Raw genomic sequence first — 12,169 nt, forward strand, 5'->3', positions numbered from 1 at the left:
CTGTCCTTTAGCATTTTTCCCTCTCAAAGCTGTCATGCTACCGTTTAAGCTACATCTCCATTCCAGCTTTTGGCTGGTTAACTGGAGATAAAAATCTCATGGACTTTCCTCCCTGGGCTGGCTTGGAACCTCAATCCTCAGATCTCAGCCTCCTGAGTAACTGGGTTTACAGGTGTGAACTACTGGTACCCAGCTTGTTGATTGTTCTTTATAAAGAGTATCAATATTTTACAAAAAGGTAATACCAGGAGATGACCCATAGCTTATTCTGTAATACATAATAATCAGAGCTGGTCAGAAATTTGTTGGTTTGCCCCAACAATTCCACAGCTGGTGCCCATCAAGCTAAATGCTGTGGTATTTACTGGCAATCAATTTAGCTGGGCCTGGCCAGAAGTGTCTCCTTTGGAAGAGTTCTGGATGAGTGGAGTAAGGGACCTGTCCACTTGCAACCCAGGGATATCCAGAACCCAGGTGGACAGGCTCCTGTGCACTGCTTACCCCTCTACAAGTTCTGATATGGCAGGGAATGTGTTCCTGACTTATAGAGTCCAGGGTAGGCCTGGTCCCAGAATCTCTGTGCAATGCCCAGCATTGACCTTCCTTCCTCACTGTGGCCAGGATGTGTTGTACCACCATGTGCTAGGAAATGCTGACCTTGACATCCTAAGCCCTCTGAGACTCAAGAGGCTGCCGTCCTCTGAAGGATCCGTCCTGCTGCCCCTGCACTAGCTCTGCAGCTACTGAGATGAGTCCTTTGCAGAGCTAGTGCTAAGAAATGGGCATTGGGCTGTGGCAGACTATTTTCAAAGCACTTAAGGAGCCAGGTGCCAGTGGCTCATGCCTGTAAGCCTAGCTACTCAGGAAGGCTGAAATCTGAGGATTACAGTTCAAAGCCAACCTGGGCAGGAATGTCCATGTGACTCATCTCCAATTAACCTCCAAAAAAGCTGGAAGTGGGATTGTGGTTCAGATGGTAAAATGCAACCTTAAAAGCTAAGGGACAGTGCCTTGTATTCAAGCCCCAAGATGAGTGTGCAAGCATGCACAAGATTGTGTACATGTATACTCCCCTCCCCCCCCCCATCACATAGGGGGCTCCTCCACTGTGGATTGACATTTAATGTTTAAGCTCAGGTGCATACGCAAGGAAAGTGAGGATCTAGGGAAGCTTACCTGCAGGCCACTCCCTTTTGAAGGGACAGACCAATGTGCACCTGCCATGGGAATCAAGGAGGTAGCCAAGAGACTACATTCTGTTCCTGCACCTGGAAACAGAATGGGACAGCAGGCTTGGTGGCAGGAAGATGGGAGATGCTGCTCGCTGTGCATGTGTGTGGTGAGAGGAGAGAGAATGGCATTGGGAGGGTGCACTGCTCTCTCTGGGAATCTGAGTCTAGATCATGGAGAAAGGGATGCCTCCCCCCCCCCCAGGTGAGCTCCTGAGAGTCTGGGGACGGTGGTGAGTTGAGAGATGCATTGTGGGTGTGAGAGAGCAGAGCAAAGCCCACAGGTTCCATCTTCAAAGCCCTAAGGAAGTGAGCCAGGAGGGGCTGGGGAGACAGGGTTCACCCAAGAGCTGAACAGTGTCTGTGGAGATGCATCACATACAAACATGCAGTTTTAGAATGGAGGCCTGGGAACACCCCCCCCCCCCCCCCCCCCCCCGTCTTCCAGCACATTTATTGAAGAGGTTTTCCTTTTTCCCAACACATGTTCTTGGCAACTTTGTCAAAACTTGCTTGGCTGTAGAGGTGTAGGTTTATTTTTGGGCTCTCAATTCTGTTCTGTTGATCTATATGTCTGTGTTTATGCCAGCACTGTGCTGTTTTGGCTATCATAGCTTTGTAGTTTATTTTGAAATCAAACAGTGTGATGGCTCCAGCTTTGTGTGTGAGAGGCTTGAATTCAGGGCTTTGTCCCTTTTCTTCAAGATTGCTTTAGCTAGTTTAGATCTTTCATGATTCCATAGGAATTTTAGATGCTGCAGTCTTACTATTGAGCCTATACCTAAAAGGTATGAAATCAGTATGTCACAAAACATCTGCACTACCATAATAGCACTACTACTACCATAACGACACTACTCACAACAGCCAAGCTATAGAGCCAACCTAGGTGTCCATTAACAGATGAATGAATAAAGAAAATGTGCTATATATACACAATGGAGTACTGTTCAACCATCAAAAAGAATGTAATCCTGTCATTAGCAACAATTTAGATGACACCAGAGACAGACACAAAGAGACAAACACCACATGGTCTCACTCCCATGTGGAAGTCTAGGGAAAAAAATGCTCTCCTATAATCAGAGAGTAGACTACTAGTTATCAGAAGAGGGCAGGAACAGAGACTGGGGTTGGAGAGAAGTTGATCAACAGATATTAGTTATAGTTAGATAAGAGGAGTAAGTTTTGTTGTTCTATTGCCCACTAGGGTGACTATGGTTAATATAATAGTGTGTATCTGAATAAAATGATAAATGAGGTGATAAATAGCACTAATTACCCTGACTTGATCATTACACAAAGTAGACATATATCAAAACAGCGCATTATACCTCATAAGTATGTACAATTAGTATGTGTCAGTTAAAACTAAAGTAAGCCACGCAACTGGTGGCTCATACCTGTAATCCTAGCTACTTGGGAGGCTGGGATTACACTTTGAAGCCCAAGTCCATGAAATTAAAAAAAAATTATTGTAAAGATGTTGTACAGAAGGGTTACAGTTACATGAGTAAGGTAATGAATATATTTCTTGTTGAACATTGTTACCCCTCCTCCATGAGATTTTTTTTTTTTGGTCCGGTTGTGGGGCCTGAACTTGGCCTGGGCGCTGTCCCTCAGCTCTTCAGCTCAAGGCGAGCGCTCTACCACTTGAGCCACAGCACCACTTTTGGCTTTTTTTCTTTTTGCTTATGTGGTGCTGAGGAATCGAACCCAGGGCCTCATGCATGCAAGGCAAGCGCTCAACCACTGAGCCACCTTCCCAGCCCATGTATGCATATTTGCATACATGTTTTATGTCCACACAATTACACACATGCTCATATGGACCACAAGCTCATACATGTTTGGGGCATTTTGCCTGCTTCATGTGTATATATGTGATCTGTCCATATTAACTGCCAAGCATGGAAGACATGCGCAAGTGTGCCCACTTTTACACAAGGGTCCCCACCTGAGGTCACTGTGTCATTGCCACTGTGTGGGCAGTGCCATATATTTCATTAAAAACTCTTCCTGAGAAGCACAGAAATGGTAAGACAAAGGGTGAACAAATGCAGCAGTGATACTCACTAGACACTGTTAGAAATGAACTGTACAACTTGGGGGAAAAGGAGTTGGGAAGGAAAAAACCTGGGAGAAAATGAGCGAGAGGGTGACACTGTTCAAAAAGAAATGTACTTAATATCTGACTAATGTAGGTGTAACCCCCTCTATACATCACCTTTACAATAATTTTTTTTTAAAGCTCTCCTTGAAGCTGGGTGGTGGCGGCTCACACCTGTAATCTGAAGATCATGGTTCAAAGCCAGCCTGGGTAGGAAAGTCTGTGAGACTCTTATTTCCAATTAACTACAGAAAAGCAGGAAATCCTCTGTGGCTCAAATGGCAGAGTGCTAAGTAAAAGAAGCTCAGAATAGCACCCGGCCCTGAGTTCAAGCCCCAGGATCAGAATATGCATGTGCGTGTACACACACACATATACACAGAAAGAAGGGAAAGAAGGAAGGGAAGGGAAGGAAGGAAGGAAGGAAGGAAGGAAGGAAGGAAGGAAGGAAGGAAGGAAAACAGGAAAGAAGGAAGACAGACCTTTTCCTGGAGTACCTGAACAGGACCTTGCCTCCTGTCACCTTCGATGTCATCTCTTTTCCTGGAAATTCTCACTGTCCTTAGTTCCATGTTCCTGGCACTCCCTCCTAGCATCCACCTGTGGCCTTGCAGGTGCCTGAGCATCCAAGAATAAGCCGTGGGATGGTACAGTGCAGTTCCAAGTGGCAGAGCACACCAGGAACAGCTCGAAGGGCTCACAGGACCTGGGCCAACTGGAAGGGAGGCTTCTGCTCTTGTCCCTGCCAAATGCCTAGTGTAGGTAGGACCATTAGCACCTGGTGCCATGACATCTGTCTAAAAAAGCAGAGGACACTCTGGGTGATGTTCTAGAAGGGTGAGAGCTGGTGGTGGGGGTGTGAGAAGAGAGAGGGAGGGATGGAGGAGGCTCAGCCCAGGGGTTTCTCTTCCAACCCAGTGTCCACAGTGTTTGTCTCCAGATTCTTTCATGGCTTTCTGGTGAGGAGGGGCCCATAGGTAGGGGCCCAGCCCTCCACTCCAGCCCGTGTTCTCTGCACACAGCAGGTCTCCATTTGGCACTGGGATGGCCAGAGGCAGGTGTCAATCCCTTTTATGGACATACAGTGAGGATGGAGCAACCTACAAGAGGCATCAAGCCCCACAGACATGGATTGAGATCATGGCCACCATGCACTGAGTATTTGCAGGGTAATATCTGGGTCAGCACCATGAAAGTCACCAGAGCCTCAGTTATCCCTCTATGGAGCAGGAGCAAGCTCAGGCAGTCCAGAGAGCTCACCCACACCCAGCAAGGCCAGTAGCAGGACAGGCAGGGTCAGGGGCAATTCAGGCCTATGCCAGATACTGATTTCTCTTCTTTTTCTTTTTCTTCTTTTTTGGGAGGGATGGAGAGCCAGTACTGGGGCCTGCACTCAATGTTTCATATTCTCACTTGGCATTTTCCACTCAAGGCTGGTGCTCTATCACTTGAACTGCACTTCCAGCTCTAGCTCTTTGATGGTTCATTGGAGATAAAGCATCTCACAGACTTTTCTGCCTAGGCTGGCTTCTTGTGTAGGGTTAGCTACACAGAGGGCCAGGCATGCGGTAACAGAGGCAGCTGGCAGAGGGCAGCAGAGAGCTATGGAACCTGGGACCTGAAGAACCAGGTTTTGTTAGGTACCAGCTGCAGCATGCCTGTACACACACACACACACACACACACACACACACACACACACACACACACACACACACACACACACTGATCAGCAATGTCTCCCGTCTCTGAGAATATGTCCCACCAATTCAGCAAAAGACCATCTATACACACTCTACTGCCTGTCCCTGTCCTGGCCAGCCCAGAGCCCAGTATGGATCTCCCTCTGCATTTTCAGACAGGGCCACATGTGAGTTCTAGAGCATATGTCCACTAACCCCACGTTTCCTCAAAGCACCTCCCACAGCATGCAGTGTGGAGACCCCCATTTGGCACATGGGCCAGCAAGATCACTTGTGACATCCATAGATATGCACAACACAGTCCCTGCAGGGTGGTGTCCTGTGCAAGCCTGTAACCATTAACCAGGAGCCAATATCTCCCTGGAGGGGTTTCCCCTCAAAGGTAGTCAAGGCTGGGGTGGGGCCCGCGTGAAACTGCCTTGAGCCCAGCCATTAGGGCTACAGGATCTCATGGCATCAACTAGTGATCAGTTTGGTCCCTTGGTATTGTCAAGTGATTGGGAATTCATATCTCTAAGTTCTAGTTCTAATTTCTTCCCATCAACCCAGGCTCTGCTCTGTCAATTCCCTCCTCCTTCCCCCGCCCCCCGCCCCGCCACCAGATGAGGTGTTTTACCCCCCAGAATCTGTCTTTGAGACTTTCCCAAAGCCATTGCCTTTCTTTCTCTGGTGAGCACATCCCATGTCTCAGCTGTAACTAAGACCCACACCTGTCCCTAGTGAGGCCCCCCCAGTTCTTTTCCAGATCAGCCAGTCCCCAGACATGCCCTATTCCCAGACACTCCACCAGACTCTGCACCTGGCCTGTCTAGAACTAGTGCCTTCTGCTCTTCACCTATCTCAGGATATAACTGCCTATCTTCCTTCATTGGCCCTGCTCCTGCCCTTTCTCAGCCTCCCCACCCATCCACTGGGCCCCAGCTTCCTGTGCAGAAACCCAGGCACTGGTGGCTGACATCTGTAATCCTAGCTACCCAGGAGGCTGACATTTGAGGACCACAGTTCGAAGGCATCATGAAGCAGAAAAGTCCATGAGACTCTTATCTCCAACTAACCACCAAAAAGCCAGAAGTGGAGCTATGAAGTGGTAGCGTACTAGCCTTGATCAAAAGAAGCTCAAAGACAACAGCCTAGAATTCAAACCCCAGTACTGGCACAACAAAGAAAAGGAGAGGGGGGGAAGGAAGGAAGGAAGGAAGCAAGCAAGCAAGGAAGGAAGGAAGGAAGAGAAGGGAAGGGAGGGAGAAGGGTTTCTCTCTCCCTCACTCCCTACCTCCTTCCCTTCCCTTCCATTCCTCATTCACTTCTGAGAAACCCTCTAGAATACCTGCCACACTGAGAACCAGCCCTGCCCCCACTCACAGCTGTCTCTGACATCTGGTAGCTCTGTCTGGTGTGACTGAACCCCACTAAGGCCTGGAGCCTAGGCAACTCTTGCTATCAGCACAGACTGCTTCCTGCCACAGGCTAGATGGAATCAATAGAAGCCAAACTGTCCAGGTTGCTATGGCTTGGCTCGAGCTTCATGGTAATCCCTCCAAGCTGGTAAAATGAGACTGAAGCCTAGAGTGGCTGATGAACAGCTGGGGTGAGAAGGTAGTTGAGGCTGCTCAGAGCATTAGGTTGGCCCACAGGGCTGTGTGGACAAGGGATCCCCAAGAAGCAGAGCTGAGCCCCATGCAAAGTCTACCCTGGGATTCTTCTAGTGAGTCTCCTTTACTATCTCGCTCAGTGTGTGGTGGTCTTCTACCTCAGAGCCATGGATTCACTATGTGTCATGCCCACCTCTCCTCTGATTCTTGCTCAATCTCAAAGTTTCCTGTTCCCATAGGGTAATGAGCAAGCACCAGCCCAGTGCCTCTGCAGTTCTAACTCAGCCTGAAATGTACTCCCAGATCCCACCTGGCCTGGGTCACCCTCATTCTTCCCTGCCCCAAACAGCCAGGATCTTTGCTAGCACTGATCATTCGTTATTTACCCCTCGCATCTGCCTCACTTCTAAGGGCAGACAATACTTACCTTCCTTTGGTGAGGGGCCCAGCCAACCTTCCTGACCCATACCCTGTCTCCTCTGGACACCCCACCTCAGAGGGCCTTGTGCAAGGAATCTGAGCTGATTCAGCGAGCCATACTCTCCCCAGAGGAAGGGCCAGCCACCTGGGGCGTGGCTCCCCTGAGCTGGAGCCCCCAAAGTTTGAACTCAGAGGTTCCCATGTATCCCATCCCCACCCATGCCAGTCCACCAGCCCAAATATGGCAGAACCCCCTGGTTATAAGTCCCTCTCTCCCCACTTTTTTGGGCTGGAGTTTAAACACAAGGCCTCATTCTCTTACTTGGTTTTTTCTCTCAAGGCTGGCGCTCTGCCACTCGAGCCACAGCTCTACTTTTGGTGGTTAATTGCAGATAAAAGTCTCACAGATTTTTCTGCCTAGGCTGACTCTGAACCACGATCCTCAGATCTCAGCATCTTGAGTAGCTAGGATTCCAGGCATGAGCCACTGGTGATGGACTCTCTCTCCTTTATCTTGGGTGTGGAGTGTGTTGTGACTAGCACTGGAGAATTCTTCCTTTTGAATAGAAAAAGACTTTCTTTTTTTCTTTTCCTTTTCCTCTGCCCAATTAGGAGGAAAGAGATTTGGTGTGGTTGCTGCCCCATGCCTATAGAATAGACTGCAAATATCCCTATTGAGGAAAGGGCTGTTAGGCCAGAGTGAACCCAAGTTTACGCCTGAGTGGTTTTCTGAGAAAGAAGAGAGAAGAGACTCCTGAGATTAGAGCACAGACCTCACTTCCAGTGGTCTTGAGGCACAGACGAGGCTGCCCCTCAGTGCCTGGCTCCCTCACCCTGTTGCTGGGGAACACGCCACCAGCCCAGGCAGACAGCAGCACGAGGCGCTGTCAATGAGGCACAGATTCCGTGGACCACCAAGTCTCCAACTCCTGGCGTGGTGAATGCACCTCAGTGCTCAGCTCCACACTGAAAGCCTATCTTCCCAATTATGTGCAATCGCCCTGCCTTCGGAATAATTGGCTTCCTGCAGCTCAGAGAAAGATTTCGAGAAAGATGGTAGACATAGGGCTGGGCAGTGAGTGATAAACCCAGACCTGCCCAGTGGCACCAAAGTCCCTGTGCTGGCTCACAAGGGAACACATCGAGAGGGGCAGATGTGGGAGAATACCCCCACCCTTGAGGTGCTCCCTGGAGGTCACTGTGCCCCCCAGAATAACCTGTTCTCAAATCTAATCCCAGATCAGGACTCTAGAGAGAAATGAGCTAGAGACCCCTGAGACCCTCCCCAATCCATCCCCCTGACCAAGCATCGTGTCCCCTTAGGTCCCTTTGCACAGGGGGCTCCTGGAGGCACCAGCCATGCCCACAGCTTCACCAGGTTTCATACCCCACACCAACCATCTGCAGCCTGAGATGCTCCTCCAGGAAGGTAGGGCAGGCCCTGACATGCCCCACAAGAGGCAAGGCACTGGGATGAGTCTTAAATGTCTCAGAAGCTGCCAAGACATACCAGCTTGCTTCCTTCTAGAAAGCAGCATCCATTTTGTAGCTTACCTCCCTTCTCAGGGCTACAGCACTCACCCTAGCCGGGGTGCCCACATCTATTGCCCATCCAGTGAATATCAGCCTGACTCAGAAAGCAGCCTGCACTTCCCTGAGTTCCTTGGTCATTTCAGCATTTTGTGTGTGTGTGTGTGTGTGTGTGTGTGTGTGTGTGTGTGTGTGTGTGTGTTACTATGACTTGAACTCAGGGCCTGTTCCTTAGCTTTGTTTGCTCAAGGCTGGTGCTCTACCACTTGAACCATACCTCCACTTCTGGCTTTTTGCGAGCTCACCAGAGATAAGGATATCACAGATTTTTCTGCTTGGGCTAGCTTCAAACTGTGATCCTCAGATCTCAGCCTCCTGAAAAGCTAGGATGACAGGCATGAACCACAGGCAGCCAGCCCAGGCCCTGGCATTCCTGGGTTGATTCCCGGCACCCTCTCCAGGACCAGCCCCAGAAGGGTGAGGGCTGGCCAGGATAACATCGCAAACAGACTCTGCAGGGACCATCTCAGTGAATTCTTCTTGTTTCTTCCAGGTGCAATGTTTTCAAGGACAAGGCATTTTTCTAATAGATGATAAAAAGAAGCATTTTCCTATCATTTTCAAAAAGTTAGAGCCACCACCACATGCCTGTAAACAAAAACCTACTAACCTCTCCCACCACCCACAACCACAGGCTGCTCTGGCCCTCCTGACCTCCCCTGACCTGGGGAGAAGCCTCTACCACACTCTCTATTTGGAGTACAAGAGACGATTGAGGCTTTCTTGTCCCCTTCCTATTGGGGCCACTCCTATCTCCAACTATTGGGAATGTCCTAGGCAGAGAGTCTACAGGGAGTTTGGGGGAAGAGACTCAGAGCAGACACTGAACCACTGCTGCTATCAGCATCAGCTCAGGGAGACAACTTTCAAGGGTTCCTACGGGATGTAGTACCTCGGGGACCACACTTGTACCAGGGGACAGTCTATCTACACAAAGGCTAATGGGGCATGGCAGGCCCTAGGTGGCTTAGAGAGTGCCTCTGTGTTAGGAAACTGAGTCATGAGTGTTAGAAAGATCAAGGGATGAAAGGAAAGAAAGAAGGCGGAGACCTCAGCAGGCCAGGATAGGCTTTCATCATGGCTGCAGGGGAGCAACGTAGAGTCAAGAGAACGAAGCAGATTCCCATCACTCTGACTATATTTGTGGATGAGCAGAAGCTGAGCATCAGCCGTGGTACTGACACATTTACAGTCAAGGCAGCCTGATCTGAGTTCTGCCCGTCCCTATGCACCTCCCAGATGTTGGACCCCAAACTTCATTTTTTTTCCATCTCTGGGAAACAGAGGTGGTTGTACATTTTCTTCTTGTTGGTCATGGGGTTTGAACTTGGAACCTGGCCACTGATCAGTCTGGGTACATGTTGAACTCACCCAACCCTTCCATTTACTTGCCTATGTTCTGTCTAGGTGGGACTGGTGGGTATCTGCTCAGGGAGGGGGGCTAGGCTACAGGATGGGGAGGGGGCACATAGTCAAGACCTTGCTGGCCATGGATGTGGGTTCAGCCCTGCTTCCCAGTTGATCCCTCCCCATAAATAAAAGCTCCTTCCCTCCTTCCAGCCTTGTTCACACAGTTTACTGGCCCAGCCCTTTATACCCACACGTTGTCATGGAGATGAGCCATTCAAAGGCTTGGTACTTCAAGGCTTCCCTCCTCTCCTTGCAGGCCAGGGCAGGAGTAGCTGGGCTGATTGCCAGAGCCCGGGCAGGCATTGCCTCCTCTCTCCATCCAGTTAAAATGCCAATCCCTGCCAGGGCTAGTGTAATGTACTCACTAATTCTGACTCTGGTGTGGATGGCTGCTTTTGGGTCCTGGCCTGAGGACAGATGAGCATTTACAAATCTCTTACTCAAAAGTGAAGGTAATAAGGAAAAACAGGAAGCATTCAGAACATGCAGGAAGACTGGATCCTTGGGTTATCTTGCAGGAGAGCACACAGAGGTCATTAATGGGTGGCCATCAAGTGTCCAGCTGACTCTGGAGAGTCCAGAGCCCAATGTGCCATGTCTACACAGGTCAGCTTCCTGCTGGTACCTGAGCTCCAGGATGTGGCCCTGGGCTATTCCACCCTTCTTTCGGGGTCCCTGTATGGGATAGCCAGGGGAGGCAGGGAGATCTGGGGTGAGCTGCATTTGCAAGGTGTACCTAATCAAGCAACAAAGCCCGCCACCTCCCCCGCTCCATGTGCCCAAAAGGCTGGAGCTGCCTGAGTCACCTGTCTAAAGCCTACTGGGGTCTTTGAGGCTCTTCTGCTTTCTCTTCTTCCTGTGCGCCACTCACACTTTTTATCTCCCCACAACCTAGCTTTAATCATCGCCTCAACTCACATAACTAGAAAAATCCACAGCAGAATTTCTTGGTTACAGCCAGCCCCCTCTCATCTTCTCCAAGATAGGAGGAGAAGCGGCAGGCACTTGGGATGTGTCACCCACGAGGCTGCCCACTCATGGAGGCCCTCAGGGCAGGTTCAGGACCAGCTCCCTTATACAATGAAAGCAATGCTCTGTGCGTGTGTGTGTGTGTGTGTGTGTGTGTGTGTGTGTGTATGCGCCCGCGCGTGTCTATCCTGGGGCTTGAACACAGGGCCTAGGCTCTGTCGTTTAGCTTTTTCACTTAAGACTGGCACTCTACTACTTGATCCATACCTCTACTTCTAGTCTAGTTTTTTGTGGTTAATCAGAGATAAGAATCTCACAGACAGGCTGGGAAGGTGGCTCAGTGGTAGAGTGCTTGCCTTGCACATATAAGGCGCTGGGTTCGATTCCTTAGCACCACATAATCAGAAAAAGCCGGAAGTGGCACTGTGGCTCAAGTGGTAGCCTTGAGCTGAAGAGCTGAGGGACAGAGCCTCAGCCCAGAGTTCAGGCCCCACAACTGACCCCCCCACCAAAAAAAATCTCACAGGCTTTTCTGATCTGACTAGCTTTGAACCTGTATTCTCAGCTTCTTGAGTAGCTAGGATTACAGGTATGAGCCATCGGTGGCCCAATTTACTGTTCACTCTTAATCAATGCCCACAGCTATCTGGGAAGCTGAACTCCATCCTGGGCCCAGGAGTAAGACATTTGTTAAGGGAGACCTTGCTTTTTCTTGCTTCAACCCAGAAACTCTGGTGAAGGTGGCTCCCTGGTCCCATGGGTCCATCTGGGACCTTCCCTGGGAGTTCACAGGGTGGAGGAAAGGGAGCCAGGTGGTAGAGCTGGCTATGTCCCAGACTGGGTTCCTAGGGCCTGAGTCCTGCCCATGTCAGCAGCCAGGCCCAGGGCGGCCTTCACTGTCACCCTTTGCACAGTGGTCACTGGAGTGAGGAACACCAAGACCTCAAACAGACATGGAAATACACCTGGAGCCAGCAGACAATAGTAGGGTGTGGGCTGTACACAGCACAGGTTTGTCATTTTACATAGAGTTTCCAGTTTCCTCACTTCTGGAAAGGGGCTGGGGACAGATTGAGGGTCTCTTTTTCGCAGGAGGACATCTATCACTAGGCAGTGCTGTGAGACTCCAGGCTGGGCTGTAAAACT

The sequence above is a fragment of the Dipodomys ordii genome, unplaced genomic scaffold (genome assembly GCF_000151885.1).
Source record: "Dipodomys ordii isolate 6190 unplaced genomic scaffold, Dord_2.0 Scaffold141, whole genome shotgun sequence".
NCBI classification, from domain to species: domain Eukaryota; kingdom Metazoa; phylum Chordata; class Mammalia; order Rodentia; family Heteromyidae; genus Dipodomys; species Dipodomys ordii.